Here is a 24,417-nt window from a genome sequence, read left to right on the forward strand (position 1 = left end):
AACCATCATGTGGCTGTTTACTCAAGCACTGAGCTAATTACAAGCACCATATCATCATTCCTCACACAACCCCGTAAAGCAAAAACTATTTTTAACCCCATTTTACACATAAGGAAACCGAAGCTCGGGGGCTTCAGCAACTTGCAGAACATCATGCACCAGGTAAGAGGCAAATCTTGCCTCTGGATCCATCTAGTCTATCTCGGGATGCAGCCCTTCAACCACTATGATATCCTGGTCTGCTGCCCGGCCCTCGTGTCTCCTCTCCTGGTGCCAAGATCAATAGGGTTCTCTTTGATACCTGATGCCTTCTGGGCAGGACTCTGTGGCAGCCACTGCAGTGCCCTTCACCTTAGAAAGCCGAATCTGGTCACTGGCTCAGAAAATTCCATAAACAGCAGGCTCAGTGGCAAGTCTGGGGACACGTTCCCCATTTGTAGGCTAGCAACAGGCAGCTTTACTGCTGAAGGAAAGGAGTCACTAAAGGAAGCTGGGCGGTCACCAGCACTGGCTTGCTATGTGACAGTAACAATAATAATGATGATGATAATAGTAATAATAATAACAGCAGCTATTCATATAACGTTTCCTAAGTGCTAGGTACTATTTTAAGCTTTGTTCATATATTAAACCAATTAATCCTAACAGTTGTAGGTGGAAAGAAAAATTAAAAATCTTGGGACCGCCCCCCGCAAACTTCTTATGCAAAAGGGACAATTAAGCCCAAAAGCTGAGTCATTGCAACACCCTCTTCCAAATGAATAGCTGTTACTAACATTATGCATCGGCCAGGTCCCTGTGGAAAGGTGGAAGGCCTCAGGCATCTGCAAAGGATTGCCCCCAAAGATCATTCATAAGTGACCTTGGCTGGCCTCCCATAAACAAGGACGTGCCAAATGTAACTTTAGGTCCACGATCTAAATCAAGGTCTTTATTTTTATTTGAGACACGGTCTTGCCCTGTCACCCAGGCTGGAGTACAGTGGCACGATCACAGCTGACTGCAGACTCATACTCCTGGAGTCAAGTGATCCTCCCACATCAGCATCCTGAGTAGCTAGAACCATAGGCACGTACCACAAGGCCCAGATAATTTTTTTATTTTTTATTGTAGAGACAGGGGTCTGGATATGTTGCCTAAGCTGGTCTCGAACTCCTGGCCTCAAGTGATCCTCCTGCCTTCTGTCTCCCAAAGTGTTGGGATTACAGGCATGAGCCACAGCACCAGCCTAAGTCTAGCTCTGATTCTACGTTATGATAAGCTAATAACGTTGACTATAAGCTTATCTTCCCAGGTCCAGGACAAAGTCAAGACTCATTCTCCAACCACCCAGAGACATCCATAACTGACTCTTCCCTTACTCCTTTTTTCTCTTCATCATTCACCTTATCTTATGTAAAATGGAGATTTACCGGGCACTAAGGAAAGTCTCACAGGAGAATAAGCATTTGCCTTACCACCTACCTGCCCTTCTTCCTACGTGCCTTCCTCCTGTTTAAGAAAATGTATAAAGACTAAATTTCCTGAAAACCTCCTCGGAAAAGCAGCCTCAGATTTGTCTGTGGCTTATGTTTTTCCCAGACGTGCCCTGAAGCTGCCTTCATAAACCTCGATGATTGAGACTTATGCTTCAGTCACTCATTTCAGTTGTCATAGGGGACCAGAATACGCTATCCCAAAATATACCACTTTGGCATAAGGATTATTTTGAGCTGAAGGCAGTTGAGAAGAAGCAGATATAAGAAAAGCTCTCTGCCCTCCCTGTGTTTTCCTAAAAGCAGGACAGAAATTTGCAAAGCTGATCCCCTAAACCTCCAGCAGAAAGGACAGAAATTAATCACTGATAACTTTAAACCCTCATCAGCCCAAGGCACCAGAGGCATCTAGATAACGAACTTTACTGGCTTCTATCAGCTTCCCATATATTTACTTTCCACAATTTGCTGCCCTGGAAATTCAAAATCCTTTTCCTTTGTCTTGTCCCCTGTCTAAAAAAAATTGTTTTAAATGCTGTAAAGCCCAAGTTCTTTTTTTTTTTTTTTTGAGACAGAGTTGTGCTCTTGTTGCCCAGGCTGGAGGGCAATGCCGTGATCTCGGCTCACCACAACCTTCGCCTCCGAGGTTCAACTGATTCTCCTGACTCAGCCTGCTGAGTAGCTAGGATTACAAGTATGCACCACCACACCAGGCTAATTTTGTATTTTTAGTAGATACAGGGTTTCTCCATGTTGGTCAGGCTGGTCTTGAACTCCTGACCTCAGGTGATCCACCCGCCTCAGCCTCCCAAAGTGCTGGGATTATAGGCGTGAGCCACCATGCCCGGCCAAGCTCAAGTTCCAATCACCCCTTTGAGTTACTGAACTCCCAGTGCTTCCACGTGTATGCACAGCTGCACTTAATAAATTAAGTATATGCACCTCATAAACTTCTGTTTGTTTTTCTCTTGTTAATCTTTCATTAGTTTATTTACAGGGCCCTAGCCAATGCACCTAAGACAAATAGTAGAAAAAGTGGGTTTTTTTCTCCCACGTATGGCAATCCTTTGTTATTATCTCTGCTTCACATATGGAGAAAACTAAGGCTCAGAAAGGTGGCATCACTTGCCCACTTGCTGCCCAGATTTTTTGGGCCCAGATGTTTTGGCTCCAAAGTCTGAGCTCCTTTCTCCCCATACAACCTACCACTGGGCTTCTTTCCTCATTTGAAATTGAGGGGCTCAGTCCTGAAGAACTCAGGCACCTATCTTGATTCTCACTTTCAAGAGCAAGAACCAGACCCAGAAAAGTATCTTATTTCTCTGCTTTCCTTTATCCTGATTTCTAATAGTGTTTGTCAAACTATATTAATCACAGTCTGTTGCATTCTTGTACATGCCAGGCACTTGGCTAGGCAGTTCCCCTGTACTCTCTCTAGTGTTTCCAGCAATCCAGTGAAGAAGCTTCTGTTATCCTGATTTTATGCTGAAGCATCCGAGGCTCAGAAAGGTTCAGTAACTTGCCCAAGGTAACCCAGTGAGGAAGCCGCTGGTGGGACTCCAGAGTCTAGAACTAACAGGCTCTTAACTACCAGTCCTGCCTGCTTGCCTGTGTCTTCTCCTCACATTCCCACAGCGTCTGAGCTCCTCCAGAGGGAAAGGAAGGTGTTACCTGCACCTCCAGCTCTAGCAAGAGGCTGAGAAAATGCTAGATGGATTAATACTGAATTAACAAATCAGTAGATGAAAGGCAGGAAAGAAAAGGAGAAGAAAGAGAAAAAGAAAGAAAGGTAAAAATTAGGATGGAAGAAAGTAAAGAAGAAAAATGCAGTGAATGAATAAAATAATAAGAATGCATGAAGTTAAAAAGAAAAGGAATAAAAACAAAAGATCCAGAAAATGAAATAAGAAAAAAGAACTAGATTAAAAGAGTACCCAGGCAATCCGGTGCCCTGCTGGCCCCCTTTCTCATCAGGGGCTGCTGCCTCCCAGGCTCCCCACCAAAAGCTGCTTCCTGAGCCCTGGGAAGTGGCTGGGCTTTTGCCAAGCAGCAGTAATGCCCCCTTAGGCCAGGCACCAGGATCCCTAAGGTTGATGGCACGCCATAGGCAGAGGGAAGCAGAGCCTTCACATCCTGGCATCAGATTCCACCAAAAGATCCCTAGCTGCTGTCACTTGCAGGCGAGGAAGGGATTTTTCACAGCCAGGATGGGGATTACTGCTGCGGCGCTGCCTCCTCCAGCTCTGCAGAAAACCGTCATTCCTGCTGCACTGGCTGGTTGAGCTGCTGAAGAAAAGCCGACTTGCCTTCCAGCCCACCCACGCTCTCTTAACCTCCACTGTGAGCTCCGATTGAGCAGTTCTCACATCCTTTCCCTCAGGGTCCAGACCTGCTTAGGGACACAACCCTTCTCAGAATGGCAGAAAAGTAAGCTCTGGGGGCCTTCAAGAAAACCTCTAGGGCCACAAAACTGGGCATGACATCAGGACCCAAGACTGCCCCATCCCCAACGTGCTGCTGCACCCTACTTTATTAAAGAGGCAGCCAGAAGTGGAAGGAGAAATCCAACGTTCCTGGAGCCCCTGCCACCCAACCCAAGGCAGCCAGTCATCCTATTTTACAGAAGAGTCAAGTTGGAAATCTTGAGTAAGAGTCAGATTAGAACTGAGCAGCTCTCGCACCCCTAAACTGTGCCATGATTAGCTGAGGTAGTGCTCTACGAAACCCTGGCCAAAGGATCCCTGGGCTGCAGGTGGAAGCCCCGGGGCTGTTCTGGGGCTTCTGCCTCTCTGCTTGAAGTCCCCGGCACTCTGTTCTGTAAAACCTGCAACAGCAGAGCAGAGAGTTCTGGGCAGGAATTCCTGCTTCAAGGCCTCCAGGGCTCATCTCCCAGGGCCCCTTCTCCATAAAGCCTTTCAGATGCCTCCATCTGACTCATCCTCAACATTCTGAATGTGAGCTATTTAGCAAGGACTCTGTGCGCCAGGCTCCTGGCAATCCTGGGAGATGGGTGTCACCAATCCTATCGTAGAGATAATGACATCAACACTTAACAGGGTGAGAAAGCATGTCTAAGGTCACCCAGGCAGTACGGTGTGGAGCCAGAATTCAAATTTAGGTCTACTTAACCCTAAAGCCTATGCTCAAAGCGGCTATGCCATGATGCCTCCAGGAGGTGTTTTAGCCTCTATATTTTTATATTTATAACATTCTCTTACTTCCTTAAGCTCTTCCTTCAAATGTCACCTTTTTTTTTTTTTTTTTTTGAGGCGGAGTCTCGCTCTGTCGCCCAGGCTGGAGTGCAGTGGCACGATCTTGGCTCACTGCAACCTCCGCCTCCTGGGTTCAAGCGATTCTCCTGCCTCAGCCTCCTGAGTAGCTGTGATTACAGGTGCCTGCCACCACACCCGGCTAATTTTTTGTATTTTTAGTAGAAACGGAGTTTCATCATGTTGGCCAGGCTGGTCTCGAACTCCTGACCTCATGTGACCTCATGTGATCCACCCGCCTCAACCTCCCAAAATGCTGGGATTACAGGCGTGAGCCACCGCGCCTGGCCTCAAATGTCACCTTTTTAAAGATGGTAGCCCTCCCCTCAACACCCCTCTCTCCTTCCCTGTATTTTCTCTGTCATACCCATTATCTAACATATTATATATTTACTTTTGTAGTGTATTACTTCTGTGCCCTTTCAACTTGTATGTGACCTAAACAAAGACAGGGATTTTTGCTTATTTTTTTCACTGTCATACATCCATCACCTACCAGAAAGGGTTAGCTCATAGTAGATGGTCAAAAGATATTTGTGAATCAAAAAACCTGAGTGGCTCCATCTCTTGTATTATCACTGGTTTCTTAGATGTCTCTAGATTATACACTTTTTTTTCTTTTTTTTTTTTTTGAGATGGAGTCTCTCGCTCTGTCGCCTAGGCTGGAGTGCAGTGGCGCGATCTCGTCTCACTGCAAGCTCCGCCTCCCGGGTTCACGCCATTCTCCTGCCTCAGCCTCCTGAGTAGCTCGGACCACAGGCACCCGCCGCCATGCCTGGCTAATTTTTTTTGTATTTTTTGTATTTTTAATAGAGATTTTTTGTATTTTTTGTATTTTTAATAGAGATTTTTTGTATTTTAATAGAGATCCGTGTTAGCCAGAATGGTCTCAATCTCCTGACCTCGTGATCCCCCACCTCAGCCTGATTATACACTTTTTAAGGACAGGGATCCTACCAAATTCACCTCCATCCAGCCCCATAAGAGAGAAAATGAGTTTATTCTGAGAGTGTGGACGAATGAAAGGGATGCTTTGACCCTCCCTTAATCTCTCTCAATCCCTAGCTCAGACATGCATCATGTCTTTCATGGACCACAGCAAAACTATGCATCCACTGCTCTCCATGCATCCAATTAGTTCTCCTTCAAATCCACTTCCATATCACTGACTGTCACATTTTTTTCAAACATAAGTTTAACCACATCATTCCCTACTGAAACACTACAGTTGCTCCTCGATATATGTCTGATATGGTTAGGCTTTGTGTCCCCACCCAAATCTCATCTTGAATTGTAACCCCCGTATACTCCATAATCCCCATGTGTCAAGGGAGAAACCAGGTGGATGTAATTGAATCATGGGGGTGGTTTCCCCCACGCTGTTCTCATGATAATGAGTGAGTCTGACAAGGTCTGATGGTTTTATAAGCGTCTGTCATTTCCCCTGCTTGCACTTATCCTTCCTGCTGCCTTGTGAAGAAGGTGCCTTGCTTGCCCTTCCACCGTGATTGTAAATTTCCTGAGGCCTCCCCAGCCATACTGAACTGAGTCAATTAAATCTCTTTCCTTTATAAATTACCCAGTTTTGGGTATGTCTTTTTTTTTTTTTTTTTTTTTTGAGATAGAGTCTTGCACTGTCGCCAGGCTGGAGTGCAATGGCACGATCTCGGCTCACTGCAACCTCCGACTCCCTGGTTCAAGCGATTCTCCTGCCTCAGCCTTCCGAGTAGCTGGGAGTACAGGCATGCGCCAGCTAATTTTTTTTGTATTTTTAGTAGAGATGGGTTTTCACCATGTTGGCCAGGATGGTCTCGATCTCCTGACCTCATGATCTGCCTGCCTCGGCCTCCCAAAGAGCTGGGATTACAGGTGTGAGTCACTGGGCCCAGCCTGGGTACTCCTTTATTAGCAGCATGAGAGTGGACTAATACAATGTCCAAGCTCCCATGCAGCACTAGGAACTCTTTTTTTTTTTTTTTTTTTTTTTTTGAGACGGAGTCTTGCTCTGTTACCAGGCTGGAGTGCAGTGGCACGATCTTGGCTCACTGCAAGCTCCACCTCCCGGGTTCACGCCATTCTGCTGCCTCAGCCTCCCGAGTAGCTGGGACTACAGGTGCCCGCCACCACACCCAGCTAATTTTTTTTGTATTTTCAGTAGAGATGGGGTTTCACCGTGTTAGCCAGGATGAGTCTCAATCTCCTCACCTTGTGATCCACCCGTCTCGGCCTCCCAAAGTGCTGGGATTACAGGTGTTAGCCACCATGCCCGGCCTGCACTAGGAACTCTTTCTAACCTGTGCCAGCTTCATCTCCCACTAGGGCATCCTTGCATAGTAGCTCACTGACACTTATCTTCTTACCCGCCATGCATGTCACGCCTCTGCACATGCTGTGTCTGCTTCCTGGAATGCCATCCGTTTTTATTCACTTCAAAATCCCACCCCACCTGATTGGATTAATGAGCTCCATGCATCTTTCAAAACCCAGCTCAGATATTAGCTTGCTCAGGAAGCCTCCCAGGTACTCCTTCTCTCCCTCTGCCAAAGGAAAGTTCAAACCTCTCTCTCCCAGATCATGCTGTACTCCTGCATTACCTGGAAGACTTCTGTGCAGCAAACTCAACCACTCAGCTGCTAAGGACTGAATGTGTGTGTCCCCCAAATTCATATGTTAAAACTGCAGTCCCTAATGTGGTGGTATTTAGAGATGAGGCCTTTGGAAGGTGATTAGGTCACAAGGATAGAGCCCTCATGATGGGGTTAATGCATATACAAGAAAAGACACAGAGCTTGTTTCCTCTCTCATCTGCAAACCAGGAAAAAGGGTCCTCAAGCAGAACCTGACCAGTCTGGTACCCTGATCTCAGACTTCCCAGCCTCCCAAACTGTCTGTTATTTAAGTTACCCAGTCTGTGGTAGTTTATTATAACAGCCCAAACTGACTAAGATCCAACACAGTTGAGAACTTGGAAATAAAAGTGTGGGGGTCAGGGGCAGGAAAGGCCTCCAGACCCACCTGTCTACAGCACCTCTCTCTAAACCTTACAAAAAGAAGCAAAGCCCTTTAGTCAGATGATTCTTCCTTAGTAGACAATACATGTATATTTCATCATTTGTTTTCCCAGACTTTAGCCAAATGGACATGGTAAATCAGAAAGAATCTTGCTGGAGGAAAGTACGCTGGCTGCTTGAAGCAAGAGAAGGTGGAGGGAAAGACAGATTTTGAAGAACTCTAAAAACATAGTAATCCAGGGCCCTTTCTCGTAAGAGCAAACAGTCTTACGAGAAACGTAGAACAACCACCCTAAAGGGCGGTTGACACTGGGTCCCACCTGCTCCTGTCCCCAGCATGCTGCTGCACCCTACTTTATTAAAGAGGCAGCCAGGAGTCGAAGGAGAAATCCAACGATCCTGGAGCCCCCGCCACCCAACCCAAGGTACCCAGTCATCCTACGTAACAGAAGAGTCAGGTTAGGAATCTTGAGTAGGAGTCAGGTTAGAACTGAGCAGCTCTCCCACCCCTAAACTGTGCCGTGATTAGCTAAAATAGTGCTCCATGAAGTTCTGGCCAAAGGATCCCTGAGCTGCAGGTGGAAGCCCTGGGGCTGTTCTGGAGCTTCTGCCTCCCTGCTCCCATGATATTCTCACACTTCCTACTGCTCTTTCAAGTCTCACAGGCCGTATACCCTTTTGTTATTAACCAGACAAGAAGGAAGAAAAATAGAAAGTTTCAACCCAAGGACTAACATCAAAAAGAAAAATCTTTAGAACATAAAAGTGTATTATTGAAATAGTCCTTACCGGGACTAACTCTAAGAATAACACATAAGCCAGTGACTGGTCTATAGTAAGTACCTTATGTATGTTGTTGCTGCTGCTACTACTTCTCCTCCTCCTCATACTCTAAAGATGCCCCTACAAGGTTAGTGCAGCATACTGTTTAAAAGCACAAGCAAAAGCCGGGCGCAGTGGCTCACGCCTGTAATCCCAGCAGTTTGGGAGGCCGAGGTGGGCGGATCACCTGAGGTCAGGAGTTCCAGACCAGCCTGGCCAACATGGCGAAACCCCGTCTCTACTAAAAATACAAAAATTAGCTGGGTGTGGTCGCAGGCACCTGTAATCCCAGCTACTGAGGATGCTGAGGCAGGAGAATGGCTTGAACCCGGGAGATGGAGATTGGAGTGAGCTGAGATCACGCCATTTTACTCCAGCTTGGGCAACAAGAGTGAAGCTCCATCTCAAAAAATAATAATATAATAAATAAAAGCACAAGCCATGAAGTCAAAACTACCTGGGTTAATATCCCAGCAATTCTGTTTCTTAGCTCTGTGACATTGGGCCAGTCATTCATCCTTCTATGTCTTTGTTTGCTCATCGTAAAACAGGGATAATAATTCTAACTCATCCGTAAGCTTGTGGTGAGAATTAAGTGAATTAAGCCACACAAAGTGCATTGAACGGGGTCAGGCGCGGTGGCTCATGCCTGTAATCCCAGCACTTTGGGAGGCCGAGGCAGGCTGATCGTGAGGTCAAGAGATCGAGACCATCCTGGCCAACATGGTGAAACACCGTCTCTACTAAAAATAGAAAAATTAGCTGGGCGTGGTGGTGCCCACCTGTAGTCCCAGCTTCTCGGGTGGCTGAGGCAGGAGAATCGCTTGAACCTGGGGGGCAGAGGTTGCAGTGAGCCGAGATTGCACCACTGCACTCCATCCTGACGACAGAGGAAGACTCTGTCTCAAAAAAAAAAAACTGCATTGAACTATGCTTTGCACACAGTGAGGGTGCAACAACCTAGCAGTTAGGCCACAGGAAGATGCGGCTGCAGCATGCTCAGAAAGTGGGCAGCATGATGTACAAAAAGAAGATGTGGAGTCTGTGAGCTTCAAGGCAGGCCCAAAGCGGTACTAGGTACAGTGTGTTCTTCCACCAACCTTCTGCCAACACACAACCTCCAGCCAGCTGCTTCACCGTAGTGGTGGCTTTCCTCAAACATGCCTAGTCACGTGAGACTTTGAAGGCACAACAGACATGCTGTACACCTGGCTCTTGGACCACCTGGTGTATTTCACCATGGCAGGCCCCCTGTTAATAACTGAGGAGCTGATAAACTGCTTCAATCACTTTAGACTCACAGACTCATTGAGCACAGGAGGGCAACTGACTCCCATCTCATCCCTAAACAGACACGTGCTCTTTGATCAAACATCATCACCCTCACCCAGCATAAGCTTATTCTAGCCTCTAGCCATTCTCTAACCTTATTCCAGACCTTCGCTTCTGCTTGTGCCTCTGCCTGGTTGTCATTTCTCCAACTTTCTCCAAGTCGGAATTCCTACTAAACGCTGAAATCCCATTTCAAACATCACCTTTTCTGTGAACTCTCCCGAGCTCCCCCTAGGGTTTCTCATAGTGGTTTCAACCAATCATCTACACAGAATTATTTCTGGTGCTTGCTAACCACAGATCTCCTACTTGAGGGATCAGGGCCTAGCCACCTGCATTTTTAACAACCTTCCCAGATGATTCTTTTTTTTTTTTTGAGATGGAGTTTCACTCTTGTTGCCCAGGCTGGAGTGCAATGGCATGATCTCGGCTCACCACAACCTCTGCCTCCCGAGTTCAAGCGACTCTCCTGCCTCGGCCTCCCAAGTAGCTGGGATCACAGGCGTGTGCCACCACACCTGGCTAATGTTTGTAGTTTTAGTAGAGACAAGGTTTCTCCATGTTGGTCAGGCTGGTTTCGAACTCCCAACCTCAGGTGATGCGCCCGCCTTGGCCTCCCAAAGTGCTGGGATTACAGGCATGAGCCACCGCACCCGGCCCCAGATGATTCTTAAATACATTACAGTTTCAGAGCAGCTGTCCAGACAGCTAGCCTTGCAAACCTGACACTTAGTAATTTGGCCCTCACCTCTGCTCCCCTGATACTTTGCACATGACCTCTGACAGCACACCTGGCTGTGTTCCAGGTGAACTGCTTAGAGTAAATCTCCTCTCTCCAGACTGGGAGCCACTTGAGGATAGAAACCTTGCCTGATTTATATTTAAATTCTCAACATCTCCAGGTATGTTACTACTCTCGCCTTCTCTTTTCCCTCATATTCCACATCTCATTCATCAGCCAGGTCAGGTGGCTCTACTTTCTTTCTTTTTTTTTTTTTTTTTGAGATGGAGTCTCGCTCTGTCGCCCAGGCTGGAGTGCAGTGGCATGATCTCGGCTCACTGCACTGCAAGCTCTGCCTCCCCGGTTCATGCCATTCTCCTGCCTCAGCCTCTCCTGGGACTCCTGGGACTGGCGCCCACCACCACGCCCGGCTAATTTTTTTGTGTTTTCAGTAGAGACGGGGTTTCACCGTGTTAGCCAGGATGGTCTTGATCTCCTGACCTCGTGATATGCCCACCTCAGCCTCCCAAAGTGCTGGGCCTACTTTCAAAAAAAAAATTTTTTTAACCACTTCTCACTTCTTTCACCCCAAGGACCTTAGTCCAGCCCATCATCATCTCTCCCCCATGAACTACCACAATGACCCACTCACTGATCCTATAGCTCCCACCTTTCCCCCACTACGGCCCTCTTAACACACAGCATTCAGAATGATGCTTTAAAAACATATCAAATATTTGCAAGTCACATATCCAAGAAAGTACTGGTATATAAAGAATGCTAAAAGCTCAAAAAAAAAGAATGCTAAAAGCTCAAAAAAAAAATTAAAAAAAACAAAAAACATGTAATAGACCTGAACAGACACTTCGCCAAAGAGAATATAGGAATGGTAAATATACACTTGAAAAGATATTCAACGTAATTAGCAAATTAGGGAAATGCAAATTAAACCACTGAGATACCACTAAACTATAAAGATGGCTAAAATAAAAAATACCAACCATGCCAACTACTGATTCCAATGCAGAGCAACTAGAACTTTCATACGTTGTTGATGGAAATGCAAAATGACATGGCCACTCTAGAAATTAGTTTGGAAGTTTCTTATAAAGTTAAATGTAAACTTAGCACATGTCCTAGGAATCCAACTCTTGGGTATTTACCTTAGAGAAGCAAAAACTCACATCCACACAAAAACCTAAATACAAATGTTTATAGCAGCTTTATTCATAATCCTTAAAAACTAGAAACAACCTGGCTGTGTGCGGTGGCTCACACCTGTAATCCCAGCACTTCGGGAGGCCGAGGTGGGCGGATCACAACGTCAGGAGTTCGAGACCAGCCTGGCCAACATGCTTAAACCTCATCTCTACCCAAAATACAAAAAATTAGCTGGGCGTGGTGGAATCCCAGCACTTTGGGAGGCCGAGGCGGGTGGATCACGAGGTCAGGAGCTCGAGACCAGCCTGGCCAACATGGTAAAACCCTGTCTCTACTAAAAATACAAAAAATTAGCTAGGCGTGGTGGCAGGTGCCTGTAATCCCAGCTACTCGGGAGGCTGAGGCAAGAGACTAGCTTGAACCTGGGAGGCGGAGGTTGCAGTGAGACGAGACCACGCCACTGCACTCCAGCCTGGGCAACAGAGCAAGTCTCTGTTTAAAAAAAAAAAAAAAAAAAAAAATCCAAACTCCTTTCCACAGCCCAGGAGTTCCCACCAGGCCTGGCTTTGGGAAGCTCTCTAAAGACATCTTCTCCAACTCTCCCTTCCCCTACCTCTTACCTATCCTGAGGTCCATCTGCTGTTCTCTCTGCCAGGTACTCTTTTCTACAGATATTTCCAAAACTCACTCCCAAACATCACAGCACTACTGAAATATTTACTCCTTATACAGGTCTTCTTTAACTGACTTTTCTATAATAGTATCTATAATAGTATTTCCCTCATACTGTTTCGTTTTTCTTCATGGCACTCATTACTAAGTGGCATCAGATAATATATTTGTTTTGTGGTTATTTTCTACCTTTCCTCTGAGAATATAAGATGCATGAGGGTAACCTTATCTGTACTAGTCACCAATACATCCCCAGCACTTAGAATCTGCCTATCACAGGATTAAAACTCTGTAATATTTGTTGAATGAATGAATGAGCACACCCAAGAGACGAACACTCAATAATGAAATTCCCAATGCTTTCAACGTGGAGCCATACTTTGACTCAAAAATTTCTTTGTATCACCCCTCAAATCACCTGCCTACGTGGCCCCTGAGTAAAGCAGACCTAGCCCCAAACATTTAATTCAGCTGTTGGTGCTTTCAAAAAATGTGTTAAGTTCGACATCTCCCTTCTAAGTGCAGCTTTCTGGTGCTTGGTTAGAAAACTGGCAGGAGGTGCTGGGCGCGGTGGCTCACTCCTGTAATTCCAGCACTTTGGGAGGCCGAGGCGGGAGGATCACAAGGTCAGGAGATCGAGACCACGGTGAAACCCCGTCTCTACTAAAAATACAAAAAACTAGCCAGGCGTGGTGGCGGGCACCTGTAGTCCCAGCTACTCGGGAGGCTGAGGCAGGAGAATGGCTCGAACCCAGGAGGCGGAGCTTGCAGTGAGCTGAGATCACGCCACTGCACTCCAGCGTGGGTGACAGAGCGAGACTCCGTCTCAAAAAAAAAAAAAAAGAAAAGAAAAGAAAACTGGCAGGAGGTGCCAGGCTGTAAGCACAGCATTCTTAGAGTAATGCCATGTGGGGTTTCCTAAGGGCTTGCAGAAAGCTATCTAGAACTGCCACTTATGTGAACAAAGAAGTTTGGGGTAAGATTGAAGAAAGAAAGAAAAAATAATAAAAAACATCTCTCTGTAACACCTTTCCAAGGAGAATGAATACACAAGCACTTACAGAACACCTGCTCTACAGGTTCCAGGCACTCTGAAGGTTCTCACTTAATCCTCTTATCCTTCAAGGTTAGACCTATTAGTCCCATTTTCACATGCAAAAAAAAAAAAAAAAAAAAAGAAAAAAGAACCAACACAGAGAGGTTAGGTAACATGCCCAATGTCACAGAGTGACAGGTAATGTCTGGCATTTTGAACTCAGGTCTGTGTTGCCTTCACCTCCATTCTTTTTCCACTTTGGACTTTAGAAGCAATATTCAGGGGCATGAGAATGAATACTGTCCGGAGGAGGCAGGCAGAAACATGCCAACCTCAAGTAGAAAACACCGACCAACACCTGGACACTAGTGGCCAGTTTCTTCTCTAAAATGTTTCAAAGACCAGTATGGACCAGTATGCTGAAGCAACATGCTGATTACCTTCCAGCAAATACTATTGAACACCTACCATACAGCAACATTTCCTGGGGTGGAGGTTTCCACATATATTATCTCATTTAATTTTCATTATTGTTAAAAAAAAAAAAAACTATTAACATGTGATATAGTTTGGATGTTTGCCTTCTCCAAATAGCATGAAGGTATGGCAACACTGCATCTTATTCATTCTTTAGGTTCTAAACCCATAGTATGGTATGAAAATCATGTGTAGCTAAAAATACCCTCAAAAATATTTTTGAAATGTGATCCCCAGTATTGAAGGTGGAGCCTGGTGGGAGGTGTTTTGGTGATGGGGGTGGATCCCTCATGAATGGCTTGGTGTCCTCTCCTTGGTGATGAGTGAGTTCTTGCCCTATTAGTTCACACAAGAGCTGGTTGTTAATAGGAGCCTGGCTCGTCCTCCTCTCTCTGTTGCTCTCTCTCTCACCATGTGACATGCCTGTTACCCCTTCACCTTCTGCCATGAGTTAAAGCTTCCTGAGGCCTCACCAGAAGCTAAGCAGATGCTGGTGCCATGCTTGTACAGCCTGCAGAACCTTGAGCCAAATAAACCTCTTTTCTTTATAAATTACCCAGTCTCAGGTATTCCTAATGGCAATGCAAAATGGACTGAAACAACACGTATGAAGGTATTAGAGGCTGTTTATCCAAACTGAATGACAGAAATCTTGCAAGCAAATACATACTCCTAAGAATTCCCTCTCCTTCACCCCATGCCCTAGAGATTTGACAGTTATCTTAACAACAGAGCAGCATGAAGATGCAGACAACTTCTTTTTTGACCTTCTTTTTCTACTTCTTTTGCTGTAGGCCAGAGTTTTGCACACTGGATAGCACAGGGAATTACTATTCAGGGTTTCATACACAAAAATCATGTATAATGCAACTTTCTGGCCATTAAAATATTTTTAGGGTATTTTTGGCTACACATGATTTTCACCCCATACAATGGGTTTAGAGCCTAAAAAATGAGTAAGATGCCGTGTTGCTGTACCCTTAGCTTCCTCTAATTTACTCCCACTTGACAGATAATCAAGAAATGTTAGATCTAGAAAGGAAGTTACAGATTGCCAAGTTCCACTCCTTGCCAGGGCTTCAGTGATGACAGGGCCTTGGAAGGTGGGCTCCCCCTGCTGGACAGCTCCACTACCAGCACGTTCTTCCTCTATCTGCTACCTGCTCTTCTCCAAATTCCACTGCTGCAGCTAGCTTTGCCCTCCAGCCCTGCAGAATAATTATAACTCCTCTTTCCTATGATAATAATTTGAATTTCTGAAGCCTGTTATTTGGGTGAGACTTTCTTAATGCTACAGTGATCATGAAAAGGGTCAAGTATCTGCACTGTGCTTTTTAATAACCACCGGATGGTTTTTATTCTGGGTGCTCATCCAAGCTATTGATACCCGCCTCCCCATTAGGCAGCTCCACCAATTAATTAAATTCAATATTTTGGGAGCTGCACTCTGGAAGCATGCCTGTTAGTCGGGAAGACAAAGAACAAAAACCACACGTCATGTGGCAAGTACTCTTACAGTGGCACAGATTCGGTGCCAGCCACACGCAGGAGGAAAGGGTCAGGGTCTCGGCCCATCCATTGGGAAGGACTGCTAACCTGTGAGCTAGAAGACCCCAGGAAACACAGCCTGAGCCTGCTCAAGGAAAGTGACCAGGTCTCATACTCAGCTTGCCTGTTGCCCTCTGTGTCTCAGACACCAGCCACAAAGCCAAGCAGAGGAGGTGTTCCATAAGCCTACTCCAATCTTTTGGCACTGGAAAGGGGCCTGGAGGTGAGAATAACTAAATGCAACTCACTCACCCCATGTGTCTCAAATGAATGAGTGTTGTTTGTTTTTTTTTTTCTTAAAAAAAAAAGTTATAAAAATACAACTCCAAACACCTAAGACAGGGAGTCTTTGTGTCCATTTCTTCCCATCAACTCATCAAGTGACATGAAACAAATCCCCTAACTTCTGTGCACCTCCATTTTCTCAGCTACAAATTGAGGGGCTTGGCCAGGCACAGTGGCTCATGCCTGTAACCCCAGCAGTTTGGGAGGCTGAGGCAGGTGGATCACTTGAGGTCAGGAGTTCGAGACCAGCCTGGCCAACATAGTGAAACCTCATCTCTACTAAAAATACAAAAAATTAGCCGGGCGTGGTGGTGCACATCTGTAGTCCCAGCTACTCGGGAGGCTGAGACATGAGAATCTCTGAGCCTGGGAAGTGGAGGTTGCAGTGAGCCGAGATCATGCCACCGCACTCTAGCCTGGGTGACAGAGCGAGACTCTGTTTCAAAAAAAACAAAACAAAGCAAAACAAATTGAGGAGCTTGATCCAAAGAACTGTAAGGTCCCTTTCAGAACCAGGGTCCTCCAATCTTTTGTGGTCCCAGACAGTGAGCGGATAAGCTACAGTGACCTGGCTGAGCTAGTTTATCTCAAAACCAGCACATGACTTCTAGTACAGAGAACAGCATGCAAGGAAACAAAGGCAGACAAAAGATTCCTGCTCCAGCCCCACCATTATCGTGCCATGGATCCCTCCCTCAGTACATCTGCCTGCACAGCTCTAACTACCAGCCCTGCCACTGAGCAAGTGGATCATCTTGGACAAGTCACTCAACCTCCTTTAGCGTTGATTTTCACATCTGTAGAGTGGGGTTAATTTTACCTACTCCCAGCACAGCTTGGATGGTGAAATAAATTAAAACCTGTATAAAGCACCCCGTACCTAGAGGACATACGCTGTGTATCCCTTTATTTAAACATTCTTTACCCACTGAGCCCACTTCATCAACATAGTCAAGTTCCAAAGGCTTATAGCAATCTGAAGCCCAGGTGGCCAGACCTAGAAGGGCTGCAAAAATCAGCAAGTCCAACTCCTTTCTACCTCTGCGATTTACAAGGGAGGGAACTGAGGCTCAGAAAGGTTCGGTGACTTGCTCAGGGACCTACATCAGCAAAGCCTGGCCTAGAACACAGGGTGGCAAACACCAAGGACCACACAAGACACAAAGATAACCCTTTGTAGGCCCCATTCTCCAAAATTGAGAACCCATCACTTATAACCCAATTCTGAAAAATTAAAAATAGAAAAATTTTCTATTTCTGTATATTTTTGGAGGACCACAAGAGATAGCCAGCATCGCAGTGTGTCTATGAAAGGCAAGGATTTCTTGAATTACTTATGAAATGAAGGTCAGTGTTTCTTGCTAGCAGTTTTCCCCAGCTGCTCTGCTCCCCTCTCCCTTCCCCACATCTACTCATTTCAATTTACATCTTGAGGCACACCTGCCTACATTGGGACCCTTTCTGGACAAGGTGAGAAGTTTTAGGCAGAGGCAATAATCCATGTCCCATTAAACCCAAACAAACAAACAAAAAATCACAATTATGCTATCCATAATACAAAAAGAATTCCTCTCCTCACCCCTAAGAGTCCCAGCCTGGGACACCTAGAAAAGTGCCCAAATACATTAAGGCACACCAACAACTCAAGGGTCAGGGACCCAAAGGTCCCCCCAAATGACATGATCAAAATCCATGAGACCATTCAAGGGTCTCTGGAGAAACCTCAGCCCAGATTCTACAAGGGCCACTGGACTGAGCTGGAGTGCTCTAGAGAGAGCTCAGACAATATAAGGAGGAACCAGATTAGAAGTGGTTTCAGAGATACAGGGATAACCTGACCAGCTCCCCTCCTGCCCAGATTCCCAAAAGAAAGCGTGTATCTTCAGGGAGTATCTGACAGAAAGCTACACCAAGAACATGCTTCCTTGTAGCTCCTGGTGAGCACACTCCCTAGACAGTGTCTGCTAAAACTTGGATTATAAAGGCCCTAATTCAAGCCTCACATCGTGCACTTTGGCAAACAGACCCAGAGAGGGAGACCATCCTGCCCAAGCTCATATCACAAGCCAGTGGCAGCCACTAGCTTGAGCTTGCACCTGACCTTCAGTCTAGAGCTAGTCCTCCCCACACCCCACAGCTCCTTCCCACCAGGCCCACTCCCTCTTCCAAAACCTTGGGCTCACCTCCTGGTTCTAAGGATTCTGCCAGGTTGAACAATGCTCAGAAGCAGGTGGCAGTTTAGCAATTCATTCAGAGGGACCTGGGGCTGTGCCCGTCCCCGGTGGCAAGGAGAGACTGCAGTAAGAGACGGCAGTGTGGAACTTTGAAAGGGTTCTCTTCTCTAAAGAACCCTCCTCCTCCTCTTCTTTCTCCTCCTCCTCCTCCTTCTCCTCCTCCGTAGTACTACGGACACATGTGCTCTGCTTGGGAGGAGGAAAGGAGGAGAGTATGGATGTGTAAGGAGAGTGTGGATGTTTATTGGAAGGAGAAGGGCAACAATCTGCAGGGCCCTGCTGTATACTCACACCTAGCAGAAGAGGAATGAAAAAAGAGATAGAGAGAGAGAGCTCTAACTGCTTCCACAAAATTATTAACCCTTGTGCTCCAGCTCTGCTCTTCAAACAGCTGAAGCAAGAGAAACAATACACTTAACCAATGGAGCACCAGCCAAAGACATTACATCATCGGTCAGCACCGTCATTGGCTAATAATTCCTAGAAGGCAAAATTCTGCTTCTAGGTGCTTAACCCTTTCATGCTCATCAGAGCAAAGAGGATTTGGTCTAAACCAATGCTTCCTGAACTTGCTTTTATCAGAATCATCCAGGATGCTTTCTAAACATACAGATCATCATTTTTCATTTCAAGCCATCTAAATAAGAACCTACAAAGGGATCATGGATAACTGTATTTTAAATAGTGTACAGAGTGTGGCAACCACTGATCAACTCAGAAAGTCTTCCTCTCCAAACAAGATAACATTTTTCTGAGCATTTTTCATGTGTCCAACACTTTGCTACATCATCTCATTTATTTCCTGCACTGAACAATGGCTCCATATCCCAAGTATAAAAAGTCAGGTTAAGAGAGGCTGAGTCGGCCGGGCGCAGTGGCTCACGCCTGTAATCCCAGCACTTTGGGAGGCTGAGGTGGGTGTATCACCTGAGATCAGGAGTTCAAGACCAGCCTGATCAACATGGTGAAACCCTGTCTCCACTAAAAATACAAAAATTAGCCGGGCATGGTGGCAGGTGCCTATAATTCCAGCTACTCCAGAGGCTGAGGCAGGAGAATCACTTGAACCCAGGAGGCGGAGGTTGCAGTGAGCCAAGATCTCGCCACTGCACTCCAGCCTGGGCGCGACAGAGCAAGACTCCGTTTCAAAAAAAAGGGAGGATAAGTCAGTTGAGCAAGAGATGGAGCCTTGCTTTGAAAGACAGGCTGTTGGGACCCAACCTTGCTACCCTTTTGAAGCTCCTGCTTGAAGTCAAACCAAGCCATTTATTTACTTATTGCCTCTAGAGTTACAGAAAACATAGACTCTCTTGATGAGTTGGAAAATGCCAGGAACCTGGGAGGAACGGGGAAATGAAGACAATGGTGGATTATTCTCTTTCTTGGGCTCATTCCTTCTGCTTCTGTTGCAAATTCAGCTTAAACATCACTGTCTCTTGGAAGCCTTCCCCAACCACCCGCCAAACCCCAAACCAGGGATAGATGTCCCTGCTCTGTGCTCTTAAGGTCTCCTGGAGTCGTGGGCTGCAGTTACTTGCTTACTGGATAAACTCCATGAGATTAGAGCCATGTCTACTTTCTCCACTAACATATACCTGGACGGTGCCTGCCACATGTGAATACTCAATCATGACCAAAAGAAGGCAGAGAAAGTGTTTGCCGAAGTTCTAAATGTCATCACACTGAGATGGGAAAGACAAAGGATTGGAAGTCTGGAGACTCACAGAACAAACTGATTTTGGGCAAGTTCTTTTGGACAGGGGAGAGGGGGTTGGTGTCCTTATCTGAAAATGAGGACAATCGCATCTCCTATGAATAGTTATAAAGATCAAATTAAAGAATGATCCAAAGCTCTGATTTTCTCCTCCTCTCTCTCTCATGCTCGAACTCATCCATTTTATTGGCTGACATCTAAGTGCTGACAACTGCCATATTTATATCTCCAGCCCAGACTCCCCTCCTCGACTCCAGACTCACAGCCAATGCCTGTCTCTATGTGGATGTTTTACGGGCATCTCCAAGAGAGTATTTGAATTGTATCCTCTAAGCACAACCTGCTCCTCGCCTAGTCTCTGTTATGTGAATAGTGCTCCCATCCACCCAACTTTTGTTTTTTTTTTTAAATTAGGTGAAATTTACATAACTAAAAGCTAGCCATTTTAAACTAACAATGCGTGGCATTTACTATCCTCATGATGATGTACAAACTGTCACCTCTATCTAGTTCCAAAACATTTTCATCACCTCAAAAGGAAACCACTTAGCCATTAAGCAGTCAAGCCCCAGTCCCACTTCCCCCTCAGATCAGCACAAACACCGATCTGTTTTCTGTCTCTATGGATTTACCTATTCTGGATGCTTCACATAAAGGGAATCATACAATATGTAACCTTTTGTGTCTGGCTTTTAAAACACGTTTTCACATAGTATTTTTAAGGTTCATCCACATTGCAGCACGTATTAGTACTTCACTCCTTGTTATGGCTGAGTAACGTTCTATTGTATGTTATACTACATTTTGTTTATTCAGTCACTTACTGATGGAGCTGCCAGACTTTCAGTAGCCAACCAATCTTAAACCATAAGGCTGGCCACCATCCTTCATCCCCACCGTTTTCCCATATTCCCTGCATTTAAAGTATCACCAACTCCTGTCCATTTTGCTTCCTAAATAGAGCTCAAATCCTTTTACTTTTCTCCAACACTATTGCTGTCCTCTAGCCCAGACACCAATATATCTCTCACTGAGCTTCCAACTGTGACAAGATCTCATTCTTTCTTCTCTCTATTCCACTTCTCACCTGGAAGCTGAGATGGACTCCTTTTAAAACATAAACCAGATCATCCATTCATTTAAGCAATATTTACTAAGCACCTTTCTTCAAGGAGTTTTCCTCCCAGAGGCATAACAGACAACACACAAAAATACACTATTACATCAGGCTTAAAATCCTTCAATGATTCGTTTGTTGCACTTTAGATAAAAATCTAAGCTCAGTATGGCCTCCAAGACTCCATTGCCTTCAAACTCATCTTGGGCCACTCCATAAAATTTGCCCACTATGCGCTCCAACCACAATAGCCTCCATTCCTCCACCTCGTGGTCTTTGAATAAGCTGTTCTCTCTGCCTCTTGATCTTGGCATTGCTGGATCTTTCTCATTCCCCAGATCTCAGTGTAAATATCACTACTTTGGGAGACCTTCCCTGACTACGCTGTTAAGCACATCCACCCTTCATTCATTTCACTCATTTAAGAAATATGTGCTAAACCCTGTGGTAGGCTCTTGGGATGAAGCAACGTATGATCCCCTGGAGTCTGCAGTCTAAAGGGGAGGACCAACAATAGGAAAGTAAAATAAAATAGATAAATGACTGTTACGAAGGGAGAATAAAAGGGAGGGAGTACAGAAGGCCTTTCCGAGAAGGTTATATTGAAACTGAAGGCAAGGAGTCAATTGGACAAAGAGCCTGTTATTCTCTACCACATCCTGGCTATGCAATGCAATGTTCCATCCCTCAACACTTGCTTTTGATGAATCCAAGTATTTAATGTCTATCTCCTCTAATGGACTGAGCTTTCTCCCCATCACCTAGGACAGCACCTACTCCTCAAGAGACACTCAATACACATGGATTGATTAATTAGTGGATGAATGAATGATTAATCAATCAATCCACCAATGAAAGCGCTTTGCAAAGTGTAACAAATCAGAGTTGTGAGTGATTGTTATCATTATTATAATTATTATTTTGTGGCAAAAGAACATCAACTCGGTTGGGTTTTGGAAGAGACTGGGTTTACTATAAAATGAGAATAAAAGTACCTAAGTTGGAGTATTATTGGACAACTAGGAGAGAATGTATATACATAATAGACACTCAAAAAAGGGAAGCAGTAGTCTTTGTGGCTACTATTATTAAAAGCGCCTCACAAAAGCTGACTCAACTCAAATTCCAAAACTCATTTTCAGGTGCAGTCACAAAATTTAAAGGTGAGAGAAAGGAATACTTTAAAAATATCTACTATGCACCAGGCACAGTACAAAGCACACTTCATTTGTGAGGTAGTGTAGCGGATACCGTGGGTAAACTCTCAACCCTCCTCCAAGACCAAGACACTCATGACTTCCCCATGTCCAGCTGCCAGAGTGGTGGTTACTCCAGCTCCCAGCTGAGTCCCTAGTCAGGAACTGTCCTGCTGAAGGGACATCCTAGCTCCCTCCCTAGGACCAGCCTGCACCCACTGGCTGATCAACATTAAGCTTCAAAGGCCTCGTCTCTTTGTCTCATGGGAGGGATTGAGACCTCTCTTACACTGCACCACAGATCAACATCTCTGTCTGCCCAATCCTGCTGCCCTTATCTGCACAAAAATCTCAGAAGCGCCAGTTCTTTCTCCAGGGAACCTGAACTGTGACAGGTGAGTATGATGATTTCCTTTTAAATCAGAAAAAGAAGGTTCATGAAGGTTGCTAATGTCCCCAAAGCCTATGGCAAAAGTGACTTTCTGGTCTGATTTCCCAGCGAGCCCTTGTTCTTTCTACTACACCAATCTACACACAGCCTTGCCTCCAATGGCTGAGACCGGATCTCTGTGAAACAGAAAGGGGAGCCCAGGCAGAGGGGAAGGGCACCCAGAGGGCCTGAAGATGAGAAAAGAAGAGCAGAGGCACCCTTCAGAGTCCTGATGACAAGACTGAGGTCACAGGCTCCAGAAACAGTATCAAAATGATGTGCAGGCTTCAGAAGCAAGCATTACACGGACAGCATCTCTTTGCCTGAATCCATGTCCAGAATCCAGGGAGCAGGGCTCCCGGGCAGAGGGGGCTCCCTTAAGCGGGGAAGAGCATTTGCAGCCAAGGTCCAGAAAGTAACTACAGCTTACCAGCTTTCTGATGCTCCGGCCTCCATCCATTGTCCCCAGAGCTGCCAGAGGGACCTGATCACTGATCAGAATTCTTCCGCGGCTCTCCTTCATTCCAGGATAAAATTCTAAATATTCTAAGGCTGCACTTTAAGGTCTGTGCATGTTTTAGCTCCCTGCCATGTCGATAGCTCATTTCCTACCTACAACAAGACCCGTCCTACTCCATTATCTGCTGTAGAATTATCTGATGTTCTAGGTCAGGACACCGGATCTTTTCAGTTTCTTTACCTTTACACAAGAAAACCCACCTGGAATTCCTGCTTCCCATCAACTCCCACCCCTAACACACTTTTCAGCGTGGCAAAACCTCCGACTTCCAGTCAATGGTCACCTCCTCTCTGAAGCCTTCCTGGCTTCCTCACCGTCCTCTTCTCCATCTCGAGTCTTCCGCACTACCCTGCACTGCAATTGCTCCTCCTACTGTCCCTCTTAGCCCCAGAGCTCCCCAAGGCCATTCTTCATGCTGCTAGGGCTTGGCACAGTGCCTGGCACTCAGAAAGAGCCAAGTAAGTGCTGGATGGATACACGAGGTGCTGTATCCAGAGCTATTCTCTGCTTCTAGCTTGGCCAGGGAACCACTCTGAGATTTCATCCTGCCCCCAGGATGACTGGAAATCGGAAATGGCATGACAAACCTGACCCCCCCAAACCCAAGGCAACAGGTCATGAGGGGTCTGGGGACCTAAGGCAGGTCCTAGGAGCCGGCGCAGAGCAGAGGTCCGGCCGCTGCGGTTCCTGGTTTCCCGCAAGCTCTTCCCCGGGCCAGGCGCTGGGTGGAGGCAGTCTTAGGATCCACAGTCTTGCGCGCCCCCGGCTCTCGGGCCCAGCAGACGGCCCCCGCACGCCGATCTGTCTGTCCCAGGGACCGGCCCAGGGCCCCGGCAGCGGCAGCCTGGGGAGACACCGTGGCGCGCGGCTCCTTGCCTCCCTCCCTGCCCCTCCGTGCGCCCGCATCCCGCGGACACAGAGCCGGAGCTCCAGGGGACGCAGCCCGACGCGAGAACGCACCAGCAGCCCCCGCTCGAGGTGGGGTCTCCCGGCTGTCAGAAACCCCACAAAGTCTACTTTGCGGCGGCGCACCGCTTACCGTGCAAGCCGCCAGGAACTCGGCGCCCGGTGGTGCCTCGGCACGGCGCCCGCCAGTCGATCCGCTCCAGGTCCGGGGAGCTCAGCCTCTGCCCCTCAACGCGCGCGAGCGCCCCCGCCCGGCGGCCCGGCCTCCCCGCTCCGCGGAGCCCCATTGGCTCGGGCAACGAGGCCTCCGGACGGCCCCGCCCACCCGCGCCCACTCCCTCGCCCACGCCTCTTCCCTTTTCCCTGCTGGGTTCACCTCTCCAGGCAGGAAAAGTTGCTTCTAGACTCTGAGCTCTCACCGGACTCAGGAGCCCAGTTAGCTAATAATTCTGGGTTCCAGGAGTGTCTAGACGCCCCTCGGGGAGTGCGAA

At 46.6% G+C, this 24,417-nt stretch overlaps 1 protein-coding gene across 4 annotated transcripts in view; it reads right to left on the bottom strand.

Moving 5' to 3' along the window:
- The window catches only part of SYN3 (synapsin III), a 545,178-nt gene extending 521,033 nt beyond the window's left edge, over window positions 1-24,145 (bottom strand). For 3 of the 4 annotated variants that reach the window (XM_054543712.2, XM_054543715.2, XM_054543711.2), the window contains exon 1: window positions 24,060-24,145. The gene's annotated coding sequence lies outside the window, so the exon portion shown is untranslated. Of the gene's footprint in view, window positions 1-17,992; window positions 18,496-24,059 lie in introns of those variants that run through there. The other variant, XM_054543714.2, reaches the window with a different exon arrangement.
- Window positions 24,146-24,417: the final 272 nt, after the last annotated feature.

Source organism: Pongo abelii, chromosome 23, assembly GCF_028885655.2.
Source record: "Pongo abelii isolate AG06213 chromosome 23, NHGRI_mPonAbe1-v2.0_pri, whole genome shotgun sequence".
NCBI classification, from domain to species: Eukaryota; Metazoa; Chordata; class Mammalia; order Primates; family Hominidae; genus Pongo; species Pongo abelii.